This window comes from Myxocyprinus asiaticus, chromosome 26, assembly GCF_019703515.2.
Source record: "Myxocyprinus asiaticus isolate MX2 ecotype Aquarium Trade chromosome 26, UBuf_Myxa_2, whole genome shotgun sequence".
Taxonomy (NCBI): Eukaryota; Metazoa; Chordata; class Actinopteri; order Cypriniformes; family Catostomidae; genus Myxocyprinus; species Myxocyprinus asiaticus.
In genome coordinates, this window is record NC_059369.1 from 32137519 (window position 1) to 32160914 (window position 23396).

Genomic DNA, 23396 nt, shown 5'->3' on the forward strand with positions numbered 1-23396 from the left:
GACTATTCATGTTACATAAGAGATATATAATGTTAAGCCTTAATGAGGTTCTATTTGTAGATGAGCATTTGCAATACAAGAAGAATTTACTCATTTCTCACCTTGTTCTTTGCACTTGAAGATTTTGTAATGCAAAAGCTATAGCATACACCGCTTTGTAGATGGTGCTTGCATATCTTTGATCAGGCACATCTTCATTGTAATTGTTTAGCCAAAACAGATCCTGATATCTGCTGCAACTTAATGCATATTGCAAAACATTCTCTGCTCTCTCTGTGCATGGAATATCTGTATCCTAATATGTTTAACTACCCATAACATTCTATTTTCCACACTAAGATTTCAATATCACCATCTTTTAGTAGTAGCTTTTGGTGAAAACGAGAACACTGATACAACCGCACTGGCATATATTCAGGCAAGGGTCCACTACATGTGTATATAATGAAGAGATTTTATCCAAAGTAATTAAATGTTCTCAGGAAAAGGGTATATTTCATAAGTATCAGGATGAGGCAATTTGTCACACATTGTAAATTTCATAAATTTACCTTATTTTACACTTATCTTTAAAATCTTTATGCTTCATAACTGTTACTTTTTGAATTTTGCTGGAAATCCTTTAATAGGTTAACACCGGCGTAGATTTTGTTTTGAATTTTATTTTTTTTCCAAATAACATTGGAAGTGTTCAATAACTATTTTTGCAGCCAATACTGTAAAGTTTTTGCCTATACAGTAGTTGACTTTACCTTTCAAAAAGGTAAAAATGTGACCTAGCCCTGGTTTCCCCAACAGGATGTACAAGGCTCCACTTTCTTGCAAACACCTATACTTTAGATTGCATTTGACTTCAACCATAAATTCTGAATAGTCTGAAATAAGACTAAGTTCATAACATTTGACATTTGTTCTATTGTTACCTGCGGACCATTTATCAAATCCATTGCTGACCTCAAAGAGGCTGATTTTGAACAGCTAACAAATATTTGGAATACAACTGAAATTTTTGGTATGTTTCTTTTGCTGTTAATTTCTTCAGTGGCAAAGATCATGGTCTTGGAAAGTTGTTTTTCACAAATAAAACCAGATTGAGGGCAGAGTAATAGAGGTGACATTTTTCTGTTATGTAAAGGAAATACCATAGGAAACTTTTAATGCCATATTGAAGATATTGGAACATTTTCACACTTAAATGTGTGATAGTAGACAAACAAACCTGTTGGATGTTAAACAGTGTCATGTATTCCCTTTTTTAAATAAATTCTTTAGATCCCCGTTCCTGTTTCCTGTTAGTTTTGTAGTCCTTTTTTGTAGTTTTATTTCATGATTGGTTCTCCCTGATTGTTTCCCAAGGTGTTCCTTGTTTTCCCTTGTGTATTTAAGCCCTTGTTTGCCTGGTTAGTTTGTCTTCACATGTATTATCATGTTCTATACCTTATTCATCTTTTGTTTACATTAAAAGCCACATTTAGACATTCCTCGCCTGCCTTGTTACAAACAAACCTTTAGGTATTAATGGCTTTTCTGAATTTATTTAGCTGGATTGGGAAAAACTCCAGTGGTTTTTTTTTTTCTTCTACGACTCTCCTAACACCACAAATGCCATTTAAAGCTTTTATTTGCCAGAAATTCTTTTTGTTTTTGTTTTTGTTTTTCTGGATATAATTATGAAGTGTTATATTTGTCTAGTATAAAGTTTAATGGTTAGTTTTCAATCAGCTTATGTGAATGGTTTTTGTGAATTTGAAAAATTCAGTTTTGGAAACTCAATAGCCATTTTCTTTTTCATGAAGGCTTAGATGAAGTGACCCTTTATCTTGGATCATGAAGGTTTTTCCCATCACGTGTTGCTTTATTTTGTTCAGACTTAAACTGGATGAATTAATCTTTTGGTGCAAATATGCAGAAGAGTAAAACAAGTCTATAAATATATATATATATATATATATATATATATATATATATATATATAGTAAAAAGTAGGCTAAAATTGCAAGTATTTCCACAGCTACAGTACATTTTCCAGGAGAACTGACGTAAGATGGAATAAATGTGACCCCCAAACAGCACAGAATATGAATTTGTATTGAATGTGGTGATTTTTGGCTTCATTGAAGTGATCAGGCAGTGTGCGAGCCAGAATAAAGCACAAAGCCAGTAGGCCAATATAACCCAGCACAGCAGAAAAACCTATAGTAGAACCCAGACTGCACTCAAGTATGATCTTTTCCTTTTATAGTATTTCATCTTTTTATAGAGAAAAGGAGACATTGTTAGCCAAAGCACACGTGTATGAGTGTAAATGCAAGAACACTGAATCATTGTGCAGGTCCAAACCATTTAATGACATTACTTCCTGGAAGTGTAGCCTTGAAGGCCATTAACACCACAGTTTTCCCCAGAACATAGGAGATACAGAAGACAAAAGTGACCCCAAATGCTGTGTGACCCAACATACAGCACTACTAAGTGGGCCAACCAGTGAAAGTAATTGAACAGTCAGTGAGAGCAGCAGGAAGCATACATCGGAGTTGTTGGCTTTTAACAGGATGGCCACCAGCGCAGTTGATCCTACTCCAAACAGTGAGGAAAAATACAAGCATTATACCCATAACTTCTGTGAGTGAAAGAAACTCTACAGACTTTATTTGAATATGAAAAGGAAGTTGTGTTCACTATAGTTGGAAACAAAAAGTTCATTTATTTCATTTATGAACTCCTTTGATTAGAAACTGCATCTTGAACAGTAGGAGAACACAAAATGAGCAACTAAATTTTCTTTGGAACTTTGAGATGGGCTGAAGATTACCTGTCTCATTACTGATTTCTCCATCTGCACATGGAATGCAGTCATAACAGCAGACAGGTCTTCCTTTCTGGGCATATTTTCGTGTGCCTGGTGGACAGCTCTCACTGCACACAGACCTTGGCTTCTACATTAATAAATGCATTAAATATACAGTTATCTCTACTGACTTCAAAATAATGATGATGATATTATTGTGAAAGGGATATTTCAGCTCATCATGAAAAGATGTAAATGCTGAATGGTAGCTATTTCAGTGAGAAGTTTTTGGGAAAATGCTTGGGATGAAAACTCATTTTAAAGTGCTATCACAGAAACTGATCACCATCAATTATAGTGCTGCCCTTATGTACAAAAACCTCTCGGTAACACCTGCCATTGCTTTTTTCCACTGGATCAAAGTTCAATATCACTTAACCTTTTTGTTCTTTGTGTCATTAGCTTTTTTTTTTTTTAAACAAACAAGATGTCCATGGAAATGGTATTGACTTAAATGGTTTTGTCAGTGAATCAAGAACCACATTTTCTGTCCTGAACTTTGAACAGGTACACTGGTGGAGAGCACTGTTTGAGTTTTTGTACATTTACCCTTATAATGCAGTACCCTTGTATCCTAGAGGTCAATACGTGTGTGTGTGTGTGTGTGTGTGTGTGTGTAATATATATATATATATATTGTGGCAGCGGGGGCGTGGTCAAGCATCTCTCCGGAGAGAGAAAGTGGTAAGGGCGCTTACACCTGAGCTAAATTATGTTTAACACCTGTCTCTAATTTCAGTGAGCACGGGGAGAGCGGCATAAATAGAGTGACATAACACTCAGTGGAGGGAGACTGGATACGACAGAAACCCGGGTTTCGGCACCAGTGTAAAAAATGAGGCGAGGAGCAGTTTTTCCCTTCTTCAGGTCAGGTTTTATTTTCCCCTCTTGGCGACACCAATTTACAGTTTACCTTCACACTAAACTGACACTAACACACACAGCTTTCATAAATAAACTTTCACTACTAGAAAAATCTTTGCTCGGCTCTGTCGTATCCAGTCTCCCTCCACTGAGTGTTGTGTCGCTCTATTTATGCCGCTCTCCCCGTGCTCACTGAAATTAGAGACAGGTGTTAAACATAATTTAGCTCAGGTGTAAGCGCCCTTACCGCTTTCTCTCTCCGGAGAGATGCTTGACCACGCCCCCGCTGCCATATATATATATATATATATATATATCACATTACAGTCAAACTTTGCACAAGTTATTGGTAATTACCTCCAGCTGTCCTGCAGCCCAGATTATGTTTTCAGTGTTAAGATGCAAGCGCTGGTGAGGAGGCAGTGAGGAATCATAATAACCCACTGGTTTAAACTGGATAGATCCATTTGAGTCCTGCTGCCAGTTCACAACTTTATACTGAGCTATTGCAGAACCAGTGCTGTCAAACCACACTTGATCCCCCATCTTTATGCTGAAATTTACATTTTTAGAGCCTCAACCACCTAGTAAAAAAGATGTAATTTTAACACATTGTCAAACAGATATAGGGTTACTTTAGAGGTTTGCTTTTTTATTTTTTATTTTTTTGTTACCTGTTGTGGTTTTATCATCAGGCCTTTCTCACAACCTTCTTGTTCTTTGCACTTGAGGAGACTGTGTAGTGCATAAGCTAAAGCATACACCGCTTTGTAGACATTGCTTGAATATCTTTTGTTCAGGCACATCTTCGTTGTAAATTTCAAGACAAGTATATCCTGATATCTTCTGCAAGTCAGTTCAGCTTGAGAATTCCCATCTCTCTCTCTCTGAGCATTGAAAAGATGTTTCACAGAATTCTTTGACAACATAATCTGTAAACCCTTCAATATCAATTTTCCTACTGCAAACCCCAGTGACCCTCCCAGCACCTGAAATCTGTTTGGAGTGATCAAACTCTTTGCAGTTATCCATCCCTCCACTCCAATCATTTGGAGGCCTGTAATGTTCTGAATACTTAACAGCTCAAATAGATTGCCATGGGAAATCTCAACATGGGAAAGAAATGCAACAATCACTTTTGCAGTGCCTTGTTTTATTATGTCTACTACTTTTTGGAGTTTTTCAGTCTCTGTTCGGTAGAACTTCTTAGAGTACTTTAAACAAATGCTCTCCTCCTGAGCTGTTTTCAGAAATATGGCTATTCCATTGTTTCCGTAGAAACTGTCACCGTTCACACCTCCCACCCAGGACCAACCTAAGTGCTTGACTATGTATGCAAGTGCTCTGCTGTAGTGATGATCACTAGCTATGGTCCTGAAGAAAGAGGGGTACTCTTTTCTGTTGCTGAGACATTCACGTGGCTGAGGGACTTATCTGAAAAAGAAAGCATGGGTATCAGTGACAGTCATCAACATGGTAATTGTGTAAAACTGTTACTGTTATAGCCTTTTACCACTGTGTTGGGTGCTTCGTTCAGGAGCGGGTTTGGTTATTAGCAATAATTAATAATTATCAAGGATAATTATTAATTATTAAAATCAATAGAACATTGATTAGAATCAGCATTAACTTATTAATCCTTCAAATCAACAAAGACAACTATCAATTGTCAAAATAAATAGAATATGAATGGTTATTAATATTGTTGGGCCTCATGTATTCAGATAGAAGACAAAGGCAGGCCTAACACAGTCATAAAAACCTAACTCAGGCCCCCACATTCCAAGTCGTAAATTATACTGATAAAAATCGCGCCAAAATCGAACAAAGGGAGTCCAAAAAAGACTACAAATCCCATGAAGCCTTGCTCACTAAAGGATCGAACTCTCAACTCCTATTGGATGAGGCACACAACAGAACGTCCCTCAAACATGACATCATCAGGAGTTGAAATACCTCTAAAATGCTTTCGGGATTTGCTTCCAGCGACTTTGTTCACCGAATATAGATGTAGTTTATCGCTGCTCTCATGTGCAACCTTGTGGCACAAGGAAGTAACGTCCGACTTGAAACTGTGGCCATACAATCTCCATCTCGCTGGACTAGTTGAGATTACTCTGTGTTCAACCGAACACTCTAACGGATCCGAAGGAGACCGCCGAGCAATTCGCATCTTCATCCGTTTGCCTACAGAAGTGAAGAGATTAAAGATTTCTCTTCCATCTTCAATCAAGTCGACATTTCTGAGTTCTCCGCCAGCCCGCCAAGAATCAACAGCCGTACCACCCGCCGACAGAGCGAGGAAACGGCCTCACGTCATCACCCGAGCCTCAAGGAACCGGGTCAGAGTTAAAGGACGGAGGAAAACACATTCTACCTGTGTCCTCATGCGATTCAAGTAAGAGGTTTAAGTCTGGGCAGAGATAGAATATTATAGTGTTATTCTTGAGTTTCTAGGTTTTTTTTTTTTTTTTGCTTGTACAGTTTACGGACCACCATGTCCGCTCATTATTAATACTCAGGGTATTAATTATCACAAATTTGTTTTGCTGTATTGTGGTCCAACCAAATTGGATTGTTGTGCAATTTCGCCATCGCGGGTGAGACAGCAACTGAGTTCATCCATTAAAGAGTCAAATAACGCGGGACTTTTACGAGCCGGCCACCGCGTCTCTGAGTGATAAACTGACAGCTGCTTTCTCTCCCACTATCGCGAAATCGGCTTTAGGGCCATCATCTCTCTCTCTCTCTCTCTTGTACTAACCACACACACACATTTCCATATCTAATCATATCACTGTTTAGTTTGTAGTTGTAAGTCGGAAGTTTATTGACTGCATTGTATTAATTATTAATTGATATTACTGCATAAATAAACTGTTTATATTACAACGAGAAGTGTTTTGGTTTGTTTTGCATATGCCTGTGTCATGCTGACGGGATGTCAGTGCTCGGATTCAAACCTTCATTCATTTTTTTATTTTATTTTATTTTTTTTCGAAAATCGATATTCTTCGGATGTCTTTGTTTTCTTAGGAGGAAAAAAAAAATCTAATATTGAGACTGTTGTACTATCTGGTTATTAGTCCCTGATTTCAGGGTGGTGCCCCGTCAATGTTAATCCTTATTAATATTCTATTGATTTTTGATAATTGATAATTATCTTTGATGGTTGTTGAATTTGAATGATCAATAAGCTAGTGTTAATTTTAATGTTTCATAGATGTTAACAATTAACGATTATCTTTGATAATTGTTGATTTAAAGGATTAAAAAAAGCTAACATTGATTCTCAATGTTCTATTGATTTTAATAATTAATAATTATCTTTGATAATAATTATTGCTAATAACCAAACTTGCTCCTAAACATAGCACACTACATTTACTGGAGCCCCATATGAGGTTTTAATGAGTTAGATTCAATTAATTAATAACTAAAGAAATAATTATTAATTATTTCTGATAGTAACACTGATCTAAACAACCAGTAAAGCCCTACAATATTGCCGGGGCACCACCCTGGAATTAGTTCCTGGAATCAGGAACAAATAACCAGACAGTATAACAGCCTCAATATAGGATGGAACATAGACATTCAAAAATAAATCAGTGAAGGCTTGAATCTGAGCACTGACATCCCCTGCCAGCCCTTGACACAGGTGCATGCAGAACAATACGAAAACAAAACTTTAAAGTATAACAATTTATTGATGCAGTAATATCAATTAATAATCAATACAATGCAGTCGATAAACTTCCGACATCCAACTACAAACTAAACAGTAATATGGAGTGGTGGTGGCATAGTGGGCTAAAGCACTGAACTGGTAGGGTCGATCCCCACAGCCACCACCATTGTGTCCTTGAGCACGGCACTCCAGGTTGCTCCAGGGGGATTGTCCCTGTAATAAATGCACTGTAAGTCACTTTGGATAAAAGCATCTGCCAAATGCATAAATGTAAACGTGATTAAACCATGGGTGTGGAAGGCACAAAATGGTGGATGTGGCTCTTGTGGAGAGTACGTCACGCGAGGTTTCCGGCCAGTGAATGTGGGTGGAGAGACTAGTTAATGGTGTATGCCCATTTAACGCGTGTCTCTGCTGGTATGATAACGTAAAGCTGGGCTCTATCCCCAAGTTATCTGATTGCCAAACATGCAAGGTATGTTTGTGAGGGGTTGTGTGCGGTTAGTAGTGAGAGAACAGAGTGATGGTACTGGAGCTGGTTTTAGCAATCATGGGAGAGAAGGCAACCGTTAGTTTTATCACTCAGAGACTTACGAAGGGATCGTAATCCATCCGCTGCTGTCGTTGGTTCTTTTAATGGATAAACTCGGTGTGCTGATCTCACCCGCGATGGAGGAAATGCACAAACTGCCCAACGTGGTTGGACGACAACACAGCAAATCTAACAGTAACAGTAAGTTACAATAATACCTTGAGTATTATTAGCAGCAATAAGCGGACTCGGTGGTCTGTAAAATGTACAAGCAACAGCCTTGATACACAAGAATAACACACTATAATAATCTATCTCTGCCCAGATGTAAACCTCTTACTTGAGTCATGTGAGGACACGGGTAGAATGTGTGTTCATCTGTCGTTTGACTCCGACTCAGTTCCTCGAAGCTCGGGTGATGATGGGAGGCCGTTTCCTCGCTCTGTCAGCGGGCGATACAGCGGCTGATTATCGGCGGGTTAGTGGAGAAATCAGTGAAGTTCTTTCTTCACTTCTGCAGGCAAAAGGGGTGAGACGCGGATTGCTCAGCAGTCTCCTTCGGATCCGTTAGCCTGCTCGGTGGAACATGGAGAAATCTCAGTTTGTCCAGCGAGATGGAGATTGTATGGCCAAAGTTCAGGTACTTGCGTTACTTCCTTGGGCAACAAGGCTACACCTGAGAGGAGCAGGGCTGCAACTAGATGCGGCGCATACTGCCACTGGAAGCAAAGCTTAGGAGGAATCTCCAGGGTTTTTTTTTCACTCCATGACATCATGGTTGAGGGACACGTTCTGCAGGGTGTTTCATCCAATAGGAGCTGTGAGTTCGATTCTTCAGAATTTCACACACAGTAGGTGTAAACTGAGCAAGGTTTGATGGGATCTGTAGTCTGTTTTGGACTCCCTTTGTTTGATTTTGGCGCCGTTTGTGTTTATCAGGCTTTGAGTGTTCCTACAGGCTGCAGTCAGGCTTTATGACTGTATGTAGGCCTGCCTTTGTCTCCTATCTGAGTACATGAGGCCCAACAACTGGAATTTTGAAAGGCTCCGTAGTTCTGGAAAGAATCACTGTAGCAGAAGACTCTATTTCCCCTATAATAGCATGTATTGGAGATTGTCCATTGCATCGGTCCTTTGCTAGAAACTCCAGATCATTCATCAGTGCCATTGTTGCACTCATTGAAGACAGTCTTGAACCACAGGTATCATAGATTTTGTAGCCAACTAAAAGATTTGGGAGCAAACTTTCACTTCTGTTAATCCAAAAATCTGTTACATTTACACTGTGAAAACATGAAATCAATAAATACAACAGATAATTTGAGCTCAAAATGATTTGAGCTTAAATTTTATGTATGGTAAACTTCTAAACATCATAATATTCCAGATATTATGGTAGTTATTTGTACAAATGAGTATTTAAATACGTACATTTATTTTTTAAATCATACAACAATTGTATTTTAATTGTATCAAAAGCATCATCTACTCTATTTGTTTATTTTATTTTTGTAATAATTTCCAATGTAACAAACCTGGAGCATGATAGAAATCTTTAGAAAAGGTTTTTGTGTAAACTCAAATGAAGGTAATGTTTCTTTACTGTGGACTGCAAAAAGCATTCCAATAGTTACATCTCAATCCTTGAACAGCAGCGGGTACTTAGGATCTCCCATCATTCAGCAAAGAGTCTTTTCTGCCTCTGTATGAAAGCGGTGAAAAAAGAGGAGTGTGTAAAGAAACATACACATTCTGATTAATCAGCTCAGATGCAGCTTCAAAAAGCCAATGACATAGTAAAGTATTTGCTCTTTATACACATCTGATGAATGCATCAGTGAGAACAAAGCCAATCATACCATGGGACAGGACATGAATGAACCAGGTCATGCAATCGTGTGATAGGGTAAAGATAATTTGTTCAAGTCTGATTGTCTTAAATTATCGGATAGCTAAAATGAATTGCAAACTGAATATTGGAATATAAATTTTGTTGTGCACTCACATTTCGATTACTTGGTATATAATAAAATCTTCCCAATTCAGTACCTCTTTTTGTTTTGCATGTGTGCTCACCTGATTACTTACTTAGCAAATGTCTTTCTTGCTGTATGGGACAGTTTCATTATGTAATCCTTCCAGTGTACAGCATGCATTTATATTTAACCTCTTAACATGAGGGGCCCTATTTTCATACCTGTGTTAGGTGCAAGGCTATGCACTACTGTATGACCGTGCGCTATGTCTTATCCAATTTTTGTGAGAGCGTTAAATCTTAGTGCAATTGTCGTGCCAGAGCAACACGCAACTGGGCCTGGGTGAAAGATGCTTGTGCTATCAGTGGGCATATTCACTAAAACAGAAAATTACGTTGTGTGTATAAGTAATTGCGCTTAAGGTGTCTGAGAACCACGTCTATTCTGTGTGCAAAGTCTAAACTTATTCCGTTCATTTACAGTTTGGAGATTTCACCAGCAGGTGCTGTCAAAGTGCATGTCCGAATTCTGAAATTTCAGAAAAACAATAAAATGATGTCCCTGACGATTACACTTAATACTATCCATGATTTTGTAGTAAATATTGCATACAGCCCATTTATACCTCCAGCTTCTTATGAATGGGCTTATATATATATATATATATATATATATATATATATATATATATATATATATATATATATATTATAGCTAGCTTGTGTTTTGCACACACAGTTTTAACACGTACAAGACTTAACACGTACTTGCACAAATATTCCAAACCCTTTTGGACATTCCTAGTGTCTTTGCACATTTAACATTTCAATTAGCACTGTGCTTAATACATAGCACTCATAAAATAGGGCCTATAGACTTTCCCTTATGTGACCTCCATAACATGTTGACTCAATCTTTGTTTTGTAGATGATTTCAAACAGGTGTGCAATGGATTGTTGGGTTTTATACATTTTATACTTTTTAATTTATTAATATTATTATGTACAACTAATTTTACATCTATAAACACTCAAATTGATTTATTCTAAAAGTGTGCACTCAAACTGTAAATGGCTCATTATACACAGCCTGTCCAAAAAATTAAAACAAATCGCTGTGTGGATTTAAGGCAGTGTTTTGATCTGGGGTTGCTTCAACTGGTCAGGTCTAGGCTCAGCAACGTTATGCAGCAATAAAATGAAGTCAGGTGACTACCTGAATGTACTGAATGACCAGGTTATCCCATCAATTGATTTTTTTTTTTTTTTTTTTCCTTCCCTGCATGATGGCACGGGCATATTCCTGGATGAAAATGTGTAAAGGAAAATGTGTTAAGAACACATTTATAGGCTAGCTCATCAGGCTATAATTGTGAAAGAGTGGTTCAGGGAGCATGAGGAATCATTTTCACACATGAATTGGCCACCACAGAGTCCTGACCTTAGCCCCATTGAAAGTCTCTGGAATGTGATGGAGAAGACCTTACGGAGTGGTTCGACTCTCTCATCATCAATACAAGATCATCAAAAATGTAAGCAAATCTAGACAGAAATAAATGTTGTGACGTTACATAAGGTTGTCGAAACAATGCCACGATAAATGCATGCGGTAATCAAAGCTGAAGGCTGTCCAAAGAAATATTAGAGTATGTTTTGGCCAGGCAGTGTAATTAATACATTTTCTGTCTATTTAAAGCATTTAAAATATTTGGGTTAACAGCATTTCAAACGACAATGTGAACACAAACTTCATAATTTTTGTTACGTTACAAGCACTGGTATTTCATTCAGGAAAAGCAAGTCTATTTTTATGGTCAATGATTATAACGAGGATTGGGGAGTAGTTTAGTTAAATTAGCGATGCTACTTGTGTGACAGTAGCTCAGCAGTTCACACAATAGTGTAGCTTTACCAGTAACAAGCTACATTTTTAGATGAGTAGGGCTGTAGCGTCACATTGCATAGTATTTTGAACGCAGCAGTGGCGCTAAGAAATCAAATGTGCTCACCTAAACGTCCTCGTTCTCATGTAGCGCTAGGAAAACTAAATAATTTAAGTGGATTGATTCTTTCGGACATTTTATGTAAATGAATTGGTTAAAACAATAGATTCCCTTATATTTAGTGTTGGGAACTAATTTATTTTAGGAAGCCATTTCTTTCGGACATTGACATGCCACAGACAAAACATTAAAAAACAAAATTCCAACACATTTTAGTAGACAAAAGAATCCAGAAAACATTTATTCATTTGAAAATTAGATTAATTAGACTCTTGCTTTCTTTTCCTTTCAATATTGTTTTTATTTTAATGCTTGGTAATTTCTTCAGTTATGTTCCATGTTTCATTCATATAATGTTCACCATACCACTGTAATGTGGAAATAAAATAAATAAAATAAAATAAAATAAAAAACTATTTCTGGTGATTTGACTAGAGGAGTTTTATATTCATTTTTATTTTTGGCATTATATGTATTGTTGTTTTTATTATTGTATTTTTGTGTTGACCCCAAGAAGGCTAGCGACCACATTGTGGAAGCTAATGGGGATTGAATAAAATAAAGAATAAGAGACATAGTCTATCCCTCACAGCCTCTTTTTCATTCACGTCAAAAATAAAAAAATGATGCTCCTGTGAATGTTATTTTGCTGCTGTTTATTGCTATATTTCAATTCAGTTATATAAAATAGGGCATTTTCTAGTTTTATTGGTGTATATTAAGTATAAATTTGTTATTTAATGTTGTTACCCTATATGATTAACCCTTATGAAAATAAATTATGGGTTAAACAAATAGCCATTGACCATTTACTATAGTAATATTGTAGTAACCATGACTGTAGTAGCCATGCTTTTTGGCAGAAAATCATGGTTTTGATACAAATAATCATGGTTTTACTACAGTTGTACTGTAGTATCCATATAGTAACCATGGCTTTATTGCAATAATTGTCATGACTGTACTAACCATGTTTTTCTACAAATACCATCATTAAACTATGGTTACTGAGGTAAAACAAATGTTAATTTTAACAAGGGAATGTCAAACTAATTAAACAGCCTAACTATTTGGTGATATTATTGAATTTTAAATTAAATAATATCATCCAATTGTTAAACATCTAAAGGTGTTTTCTCCTTTAAACAGCTGCATGTTAGCTACTTTTTGTCAGTAGCTTGTAGTGTAGCTATTTTAACTACTTTTTTTTTTTAAAGAGTTGCTTGACTGTAGTTTAATTACTTTCATTTATGAGTAGCTTTTGCTTGGGAAGCTACAGGTTTAAAGTACCTCCCCAAACACTGATTATTACAAGGCACTGTAGTTCAGGCCCTAAAGAAGGTATAGATGTTCTGGTATAAGGTTGCATTCTGGGTTTTAAATACCTGCACATATGCCTTCTGTTGCTGATGAAAGCACTCCTCACATTTATGTTCTTTTTTTCAAGTTAAAACGTGTTATATTTATACATTATTTGTACTGATGTGTATTTCAGAGACCAAAAATGTACAGCTCAACAATTAAATTTTCAGTTGCATCACATGTTTGTTCAGAGCTTTTGTTGTTTAGAACAATTTTACAGCTTCCAGCTGTGCTTTAATTAAAGAGTTTCTTAATTGTGTTTTTCATATTTGTGGAGACACCTATCAAATATGCTCCCGGGTGAGTTTATGCCACTGGTGCATTTGCATCATCCTGTTTATCAAGTTTCAACATGTTACAGTTAAAGTCCTCAGGCAGTGTTTTTTGTGCCCTGCCCAAAATCTTTCAAAACTTGCAACCATGTCGTCATGTGTCTATTAAAAGAACATTGTAGTTGAACTTCCTTGCTGTATTGTATTTTTAATTTGTGTTAATGGCCCACTTTTTACGACTATGATAAACAGGGGTGTCCAAACAAGGGCCAAAGATTTCAGGAATACAACATTTCATTACTCGCAACTGAAAATGTATTTTAAATTTAAAGTCTAAACACTTGTTGTCGCTATCACATACCGCCAAATCTCACAGTGAGTTAAGTCCACTAGTGCATTCTCTTGGCAGCCACCAGCTTATTTCAGTGTTCAACAGGAGTTCAGAAATTAGATTTCCAATGATGAAGTGCCACTTAATAAGAATGGTGTGAAACTGTGACAGCATGACTTTGTTAAAAAAAAAAAAAAAAAAAAAAAAAAGAGTAATTCCTTGCATTTCAAGAAAAACGTATAGTTTTTTATGTTTAAGTATAGTGCGTCACACCCCAGCTCTATGTTTGTTTCTGTGACACTGAATGGATATCACGTTTTATTACACGGCTCTCTGGAATACTCAATTCTGATTAGTCAATGGCGCCATCCAGCAGTCAGATATTGCTCTGTAACATGCACATATGGGGATTAAGACGTATCAGACCGCTCATCCAGGTTCTGCAAGCTATCTCTCCTGCTTTTCGGCTCACTGTGTGATCTCTACAAGTAAGCTAATAAAATAATTTCAACTCAAACCAATGTTTCATTGATTGAATTTGTCTGATTTCAGCTGATCAGCTGATTTCTTCTCACATAATTACACAATTTCAGCGCAAATCAATGTTTCATGTGCATGTATTTGTTTGTTTGGCAAGAAGTCTTGTAATAGGCTGAATAATGAGGAGTCAGACGGTCATTTACACAAAATAAACACCAACACAATTGTGACGCAAACCGGAGCTTGATTTCAGCTGTTCAGTGATTTCTTTCTTCTCAGATTACATAATTTAAACGCAAATCAATATTTTATGTATTTATTTGTTTGGTTAGTAGCCGTGTAATAAGCAGGATAATGTACAGTCAGCCAGTTGTTATCGTGTAGATGCAAAGCGGAGGGGTCTTGTATCACCCTGAAGTGGTTTTGTGAGAACACAACTCGGGGGCAGTGAAGGTTACAGAAGCTCTTACCCATTACATTGTGATGCAAGTGGCTAGAGTCTTTCCCATATTTTATACTTTTTGCTTATTGATATTATACTTGAAATCAACTAATCAGAAGCTATGTAATATTCATATATTCACACTTATATACTCAGTTTTATATTCATTTATATCATGTATTACTATCATTATATCCATGCTTGATGCCTTTTGTGTCCAATGTTCCTCTGAGAACTAAATGCATGCGTGAGTATATCAGTTTGTTACCCTTTTGACCTGTTGATTACACTTTTTACCTGATGAGGTTTCGGAGCTGGAACGAGAGAGCATAGTTTGTCTGCTAGTACATAACAGGATATGTTTCGGGACACCTGTCCTCCCATTTCGCTGAGATAAGTACATTTAGAGTCGTTTACATAAATAAATGTATGAGTGGCGCTATAGTCGATCTTTCCACTCAAAAGTTTCACACTTCTATAAGCCCTATACCCACCTGACCTGACACCTAGGGTCATTACATCACTGTGCAGAACATTCTGCACCTAGAAAGGAAATGGCTGCTGGCACAGTCCCAAGAGGGTATAAAGACCTTAATGAATATCTGGGTGTCAGACTAACACCTCAGCTCTCTAGCTCTTCACATCTGATCTCCAAATTTGAGGCCTCATCTCGATTAATCTCTGTACTTTAACTTTTTTCATTTACTTAGTTCATTAGACAAAGACAAGACTTTGTGTTAGGTTTATTCCACGACTTAGTCCTTGGATATATCCTTAAGATATATCTACTTAACATTTATAATCAAATATTTATTTTCTGTATTATTGCATTTATTCAGTATTCATTATTTCATTTTTATTCATTTATTAATTTCTACAAATTAAAATTGTTATTCCTTCTCAAATCATCTGATTTATTTAAGTTATTTCCATCTGCTGGAATCACATTGTATAACAAAGGATAGAACCCACTTCACTGTGCCATTTCAAGTCTTCTTATGGGTGAAATATCCTTTATTTAAACTTGACACAATACAAAGTGTTTAAAACACATATTAGGCATACAGTTAAAGAGTGTAATTGTGGCTTTTTTTTATTTCTTATACAGTAATTATTAAAGCCATGTGGACTGTGGCTCCTTTGTTTCTGTACCTGACCTTCAGTAAAAAATAAATAAATAAAATTCAGACACTCCTGTGGTAAGCAATTGTGGTCAGCATGTGTGATTTGAGTTAATTGTCTTTGGTATCCTGTTACAATCAAGTAATTCAGAAGTAGAGACTTAAATCATTTGGTATATAGATTTTCAAAGGATTGATAAATGTGTGCACATTTCCCATTAAGTTGGTCAGGATTATATGATGGTCACATGTATTAAAATGAATGATGTATTAAATGAATGAAAAATATGGATTATATAGTACCACATATCACTTAGTACAAAAGTACTAAATTATGAAAAAAAAAAAAAAAAAAAAAAAAAAAAAATTCATTCTACTGGTCCAATTAGTACTGTACTTTTAACTGTATTCCCTACAGAATACTAATTCACTGGTACTGCCAATCAGAGTGTCAGCCTTTTGTTGTGGTCTACAGTGCCCTCTACTGATCCTACACCAACACTAATAGAGACTAAATATAACTAGAGGCAAAGATAACACATACTGTATCTTGACCCATTTGCTAGTTTTTATTTTTTGTTTTGTCACTTAGAATGAACACTTTGTCATTTATACTATATAGCATTTTTTAGACTGTAATACATTCACATATTCAGGTTTGACACATTATTAGGCTATTTAAATAGTGTTTTTTATATACACTACTGGTCAAAAGTTTTGAAACACACATTTTTTATAAGTTTTTTTTTTTTTTTTTTTTACATTTTAGAATAATAGTAAAGTCATCAAAACTATGGAATAACATAAATGGAACTATGGGAATTATGTTGTGACTAAATAAAATCCAAAATAAATCAAAACTGTTATATTTTAGCATCTTCAAAGTAGTCACCCTTTGCCTAGAATTTGCAGACATGTACTCTTGACATTTTCTCAACCAAATTCTTGAGGTATCACCCTGGGATGCTTTTTAAACAGTATTGAAGGAGTTCCCATCTATGTTGGGCACTTATTGGCTGCTTTTATTATTTGGTCCAAGTCATCAATTAAAATAATAATTATATATATTATTGTTTTATTAAATTTTAGTTTTATAATGAAATAAATTAATATGGTGGCACAATTATATTTTTGTCTACAAAACTAATTTCAAACATTTAAGCATACGCCTTCAGATCAAAAGAGTTTTAAGATCATGAGAAACATTTCAGTCGTGTTTCAAAAGTTTTGACCGGTAGTGTAAATGGTATTTTATTACAAAATTGTGTTTATTAATAATATACAGGCTGAAACTGTGCCTTTATAATTTATTTTTAACATACTTTTCTTATTATCAGTAATTTATAATGCAATTTTTGACAGAACATCTGCATACTCCCTCATAAATTACTCCCAACAAAAGACATCTAATGCTTTCATCTAAAATCACCATAAACTATGTATGTCTACAAAATATTTAATTCTTTAATATATGTAAATATAAGTAACACAGTGATTAGAATATGAAAAAAAATCTATGAAAATATATGACATCGGATGTGTCTGTTATGGGAAATTATTTTCATAAAGAATTATTTATGTTATTAGAAGTTTTGAGTGTTAAGACTTTATTTGCATTAAGTTACTATGGAATAAATCTTGTTGGTACACAAAGGGGTTGTATATGTTTTAGTCATTAATATACAACTTTACATTGACACCAAAACTGTTCTATCTATCCCTTGCATTTCGTAAGCTTTTAAAAATGCAATCTTTAAACTTAATTATTTGTTGAGAGGAACAGGAAGTTGTTTATGGATCTGTAAAATAAACACTGATGAACTTTGCAAAAGGCTGAAGAGTGGTTTAATGTTTCACAACTTGCTAAGTTTGCTATACTTTAATTACGTTGTTAACTCATGCACTTTAATTGGGAAGTTTTTACCTCTGGGTCCAGCCTCTCATACAGAAGTACATAGTCATTAATTATGTTTTGATTGAAAAGAACAATTCTCAGGATACCTCTTGACAGTATCTGGTTTTGCCTAATCACTCAGCTGCCTAGAATGCTTAGTCAAGCTGTTAATGAATTATGATGTAATGCTGCTACTGCTGTTGTTTTTTTCCATAAGGTTATCCTGGGTTCTTATTTCATCAAGGAATCACTTACTTGTTAGCACATGTCAAGAGGCTGCTCTACACCTGCCCTGTGCCATGAGGCCAATGGTAAATTGGACCGGTGGAGTTAATTTCTCCATACTGATAATCCCTAAACCCTTGGCTGGTTATACCACATCAGTGCTTTACACCTCTCGCCTCCAATTAAATCATCACCTAGGGCAAGCACTGATGAAAATGTGAAACAAAGACCTTATGCTGACTTGCCTGGGCTCACAAACAATACATCGCCACAATCACAACTAATTTGTTTCACCTGTCACAGTTGCTTTACCTTGGAGACTGCAGTAGCTCATGGGTAATTATTTGGTTGGCAGCTTGTCTCTTGATTGCTGTTTTGGTTATTATTATTATTTTTTTTTTATTTTTTTTTTTAACTAGATGTGATCATTTGTAAGAAATGATCAAGAGAAAAGAAAGAGAAGATAATTTTTATTATTGTTATTTAATTGAACATTCATTTTTATGTAAGTTAATCAACATTAATGTCTTGGATGCATTCTGATTATGTACTGTATGTGTATCGAAGGGATTTGCATATGGGCAAATCCATGGACATGTGAACTATATCAATGGAAACTAAAGTTTCAAACAATGGAGCAAATTATTATATATATATATATATATATTTTTTAGGAAATGGCATTGTGAATCCACCTCACATGATGTGTGCACCATTTCTAAATAAAACATTTTAACTAGCCATATTAATGGCTGCAAAAGAGGCATCAAAGGACTTAATAATCTTCCAAAAAGACAAGGAAATGTCTGAAAAACACGTTATAGACTTTGTCATAACAGCGCTTCTTTTTGAAATTAAAAGTGCCACATTTTTTATGTCACTTCGTTTTAGAGCTGTCACATCCATATAATTTTAGAGGTTAAGTCTATACCACTTAAACAGTATTAATTCAATCAAGTTGACACTTTCTTAAGTTAACTTACAGTGGCATGCAAAAGTTTGGGCACCCCTGATCAAAATTTTTGTTGCTGTGAATAGCCAAGTGAGCAAAAGATGGCCTGATTTCCAAAAGGCTTAAAGATGACACATTTCTTTAATATTTTAAGCAATTTTACTTTTTTATATTCATCTTTTACAGTTTCAAAATAACAAAAAAGGAAAAGGGCCTGAAGCAAAAGTTTGGGCACCCTGCATGATTAGTACTTAGTAACACCCCCTGGCAAGTATCACAGCTTGTAAAAGCTTTTTGTAGCCAGCTAAGTGTCTTTCAATTTTTGTTTAGGGGATTTTCACCCATTCTTCCTTGCAAAAGGCTTCTAGTTCTGTGAGATTCTTGGGCCGTCTTGCATGCACTGCTCTTTTGAGGTCTATCCACAGATTTTCGATGATGTTTAGGTCAGGGGACTGTGAGGGCCATGTCAAAACCTTCAGCTTGCACCTCTTGAGGTAGTCCATTGTGGATTCTGAGGTGTGTTTAGGATCATTATCCTGTTGTAGAAGCAATCCTCTTTTCATCTTCAGCTTTTTTACAGATAGTGTGATGTTTGCTTCCAGAATTTGCTGGTATTTAATTAAATCCATTCTTTCCTCTACCAGTGAAATGTTCCCCTGTGCCACTGGCATCAATACAAGCCCAAAGCATGATCGATCCACCCCCGTGCTTAACAGTTGGAGAGGTGTTCTTTTCATGAAATTCTGCACCCTTTTTTCTCCAAACATACCTTTGCTCATTGCGGTCAAAAAGTTATATTTTAACTTCATCAGTCCACAGGACTTGTTTCCAAAATGCATCAGGCTTATTTAGATGTTCATTTGCAAACTTCTGATGCTGAAATTTGTGGTGAGGATGTAGGAAAGGATTTCTTCTCATGACTCTTCCATGAAGGTCATATTTGTGCAGGTGTCTCTGCACAGTAGAACAGTGCACCACTACTCCAGAGTCTGCTAAATCTACTGAAGAGAGCATTTTATTGTAATTTGTTTAATTTAATATTTAGTCCTTTCAGATGAAAAACATGTATACATATAAATGATGCGATCCAAAGTGCATTTGAACAGCAGTGAAACACTTTCTTATGATGTGTTACTTTCATTCGAGCAGACAGAGAAGTAAGTTTGAAGTAAGTTTGGAGCACAAGAAATAGAAATAAACCTTGTGTAAATTGTCAGCTAAGCTAAAATGCTATTTCTAGCCATTTTACATGCACGATCATATTTTTTTATCAAGAAAATTCACGTTGGATCATAATTTCTTTTTTCTAGTAAGACCTTTGATATTAGGGTAAAAATCATATTCTTGATAATTTTTGTTTTGTTTTCCTGTAAAAATATCTAAAAATCATGTAAATAAGATCAATTTGATTTATCTTGTTTTAGAAACAACACTGCATAAGATATTTAGGTTTTTCAGAGAATGTATTTTTAACGTGTATTTTGTCTTACTGTACTGGCAAAGTTTTTATAGTCAAAACAAGTGAAAAAATATACCACTGATGAACAAGTAATCCAAAGTATTTAGAATATGTTACTGACCTTGAGCAATCTAAGGAAATACTTTACAAATTACATTTTACAGCATGTATTCTGTAGTCTGTAGTGGAATACATTCAAAAGTAACCCTCCCAACCCTGCCCACCCTCACGCCATCCCAGATGTGTATGAATTTCTTTCTTCTGCAGAACACAATTAGAGATTTTTAGAAGAATATCTCAGCTCTCGGCCAATTCAGTGCTTTACAACTTCACAAACTCATCAGCTTCACAGGCACGTAGTTACTTAAACACATCAGCTTCACAAATACATCAGAACGAACGTAACAGCTTCTGGAGCACCATAGCCTTCCTTGTGCCAAACTCTCTCTCTCTCTCTGCTGGTGGTGTGGCTGTTTATATGCCACTCTCTGTGAGTCTGGCCCGTCGCAGCGATCTCAGAACCACCCTCAGATGTAGCATGTGCCACTGCCAATCATTGCTGTAAATTATGATGTTATCTAAATAGGCAGCGGTGTAAGCCGAATGCGGTCTGAGGATTCGGTCAATGAGATGCTGAAACGTAGCCGGGACTCCAAACAAACCGAACAGAAGCGTCACAAATTGGTGTAATCCGAACGGTGTGGAGAAAGCTGTTTTTTTCATGGGAAATTGGTGTCAAGGGGATCTGCCAATAACCCTTGGTCAAATCCAGTGTCAAATAAAATTGAGCGGTGCCCAACCGATCGAGCAACTCATCAACGCGAGGCATTGGGTATGCGTCAAATTTAGACACTGCGTTGACTTTTCTATAATCCACACAGAATCATACAGACCCATTACTAATGTAAAAAACAGCACCATCACTTTTTGAAAAAAGTAATTTTTGATCAAATCTAGACAGGCCCAATTTCCAGAAGCCATCACTCCAACACCTTATCTTTGAGTGTTCATGCTAAATTGCTAATTTGGTATTAGAAAATCACTTGCCATTACATCAAACACAGTTGAAAGCTATTTGGTTCGTTAAATGAAGCTTAACATGGTCTTTGCGTTTGTTTTTGAGTTGCCACTGTATGCAATAGACTGGCATGTCTTAAGGTCAATATTAGGTCAAAAATGGCATAAAAGAAACAGCTTTCTCTAGAAACTCATCAGTCAATCATTGTTTTGAGGAATGAAGGCTATACAATGCTTGAAATTGCCAAAAAACTGAAGATTTCATACAAAGGTGTACACTACAGTCTTCAAAGACAAAGGACAACTGGCTCTAAGTACAGAAAGAGATGTGGAAGGCCAGATGTACAACTAAACAAGAGGATAAGTACATCAGAGTCTCTAGTTTGAGAAATAGATGCCTCACATGTTCACAGCTGACAGCTACATTGAATTCTACCCGCTCAACACCAGTTTCATGTACAACAGTAAAGAGAAGGCTCAGGGGTGCAGGCCTTATGGGAAGAATTGCAAAGAAAAAGCCACTTTTGAATCAGAAAAACAAAAAGAAAAGGTTAGAGTGGGCAAAGAAACACAGACATTGGACAATAATTGGAAAAGAGTGTTATGGATCTTAAAGCCCATTGAGCTTTTGTGGAATCAGCTAGACTGTAAGGTGCGTGAGAAATGCCCAACATGACAGCCACATCTATGACAAGTGCTACAGGAAGTGTGGGGTGAAATGTCACCTGAGTATCTGGACAAACTGACAGCTAGAATGCCAAGGATCTGCAAAACTGTCATTGCTGAACGTGGAGGATTTTTGAAGTAGTTTAAGAAGTTCTGTACATTTTGTTCAAATTGTAATAGTAATTTTTCATGTTACCAATGTCCTGACTATACATTGTGATCAGTTGAATGCCACTTTGGTGAATAAAAGTACAAATTTCTTTCTATAAGAGCAAAATCTGTACATTATTCCAAACTTTTGGCTGCCTGTGTGTGTGTGTGTGTGTGTGTGTGTGTGTGTGTGTGTGTATATATATATATATATATATATATATATATATATATATATATATATATATATATATATATATATTATTATTATTATTATTATTATTTTATTTTTTTCAAAGTCAACCCCAAACCATTCAGTTCTGGTGACTTTGAGAGAAGCATTTTTTTCTCAGGTGTGTAGCATTTTTAGAACTATTGGGGAAAGCATTTCTGGTCAGAATAAACAAGTTCTCGCGCTAAAAAAAGCAAGACGCAGTGCAATGAATAGAGCAGAACGCAGCCTACGCAGGTGTTTCGGGAAGTGTTTTTAACAGCTGAAGTTCTTTTTTACTTGTCACACCATTTAAAAATGCAGTGCTCCTGTTAGAAATGTTAAAAACAGTGAGACATGATGCTGTTGTCAAGAGACATCCATATAGCGAATATTTACATGGTAAACAACTGAAAAACAGTGCAATTATAAGCAAAACACATTCAGTGTGAACAGCGCCTTATTCACATGGCACAGCACTTGCTAAATCTTTTCAAAGTTACCTATCATAAGGCAGCCTTTTGTTTCAGTTGATTGTAGGTAAATATCCACTTTATCCAGCATTGTTTGTTCCCTGTGTTTGTAAATATCCCAATACTGTTTTAATGAGTGAGAAACTGCTCCAAAAGATTCTGTGAGAGAGTGGTCAGAAGACTCGGAATGAACAGGTCTGAATCACGTATCGAATCAGACCATTTTGCAAGCCTGTTTGGCCAATTCATTGAAAAGAACTGATTCAAAAGAATGATTAATTCGTGAATTGTGCATCGCTAGTTCTTTTAAACAGCCAAAAGAATGACGGGACACATGTCATTATTGCTCAAATATTCTGAGAGAAACTGTTTCTCAGGTCAGATGGAGCGTTCATGGTACGCATAATGCCTACAGCCGTACAGCTGTA

The 23396-nt window shown here is 36.0% G+C and overlaps 1 pseudogene; it reads right to left on the bottom strand.

Annotated features, from left to right (window-relative positions):
- Window positions 1-2321: 2321 nt before the first annotated feature.
- LOC127417105 (extracellular calcium-sensing receptor-like) overlaps window positions 2322-23396 on the bottom strand; it is a 28939-nt pseudogene continuing 7864 nt past the window's right edge.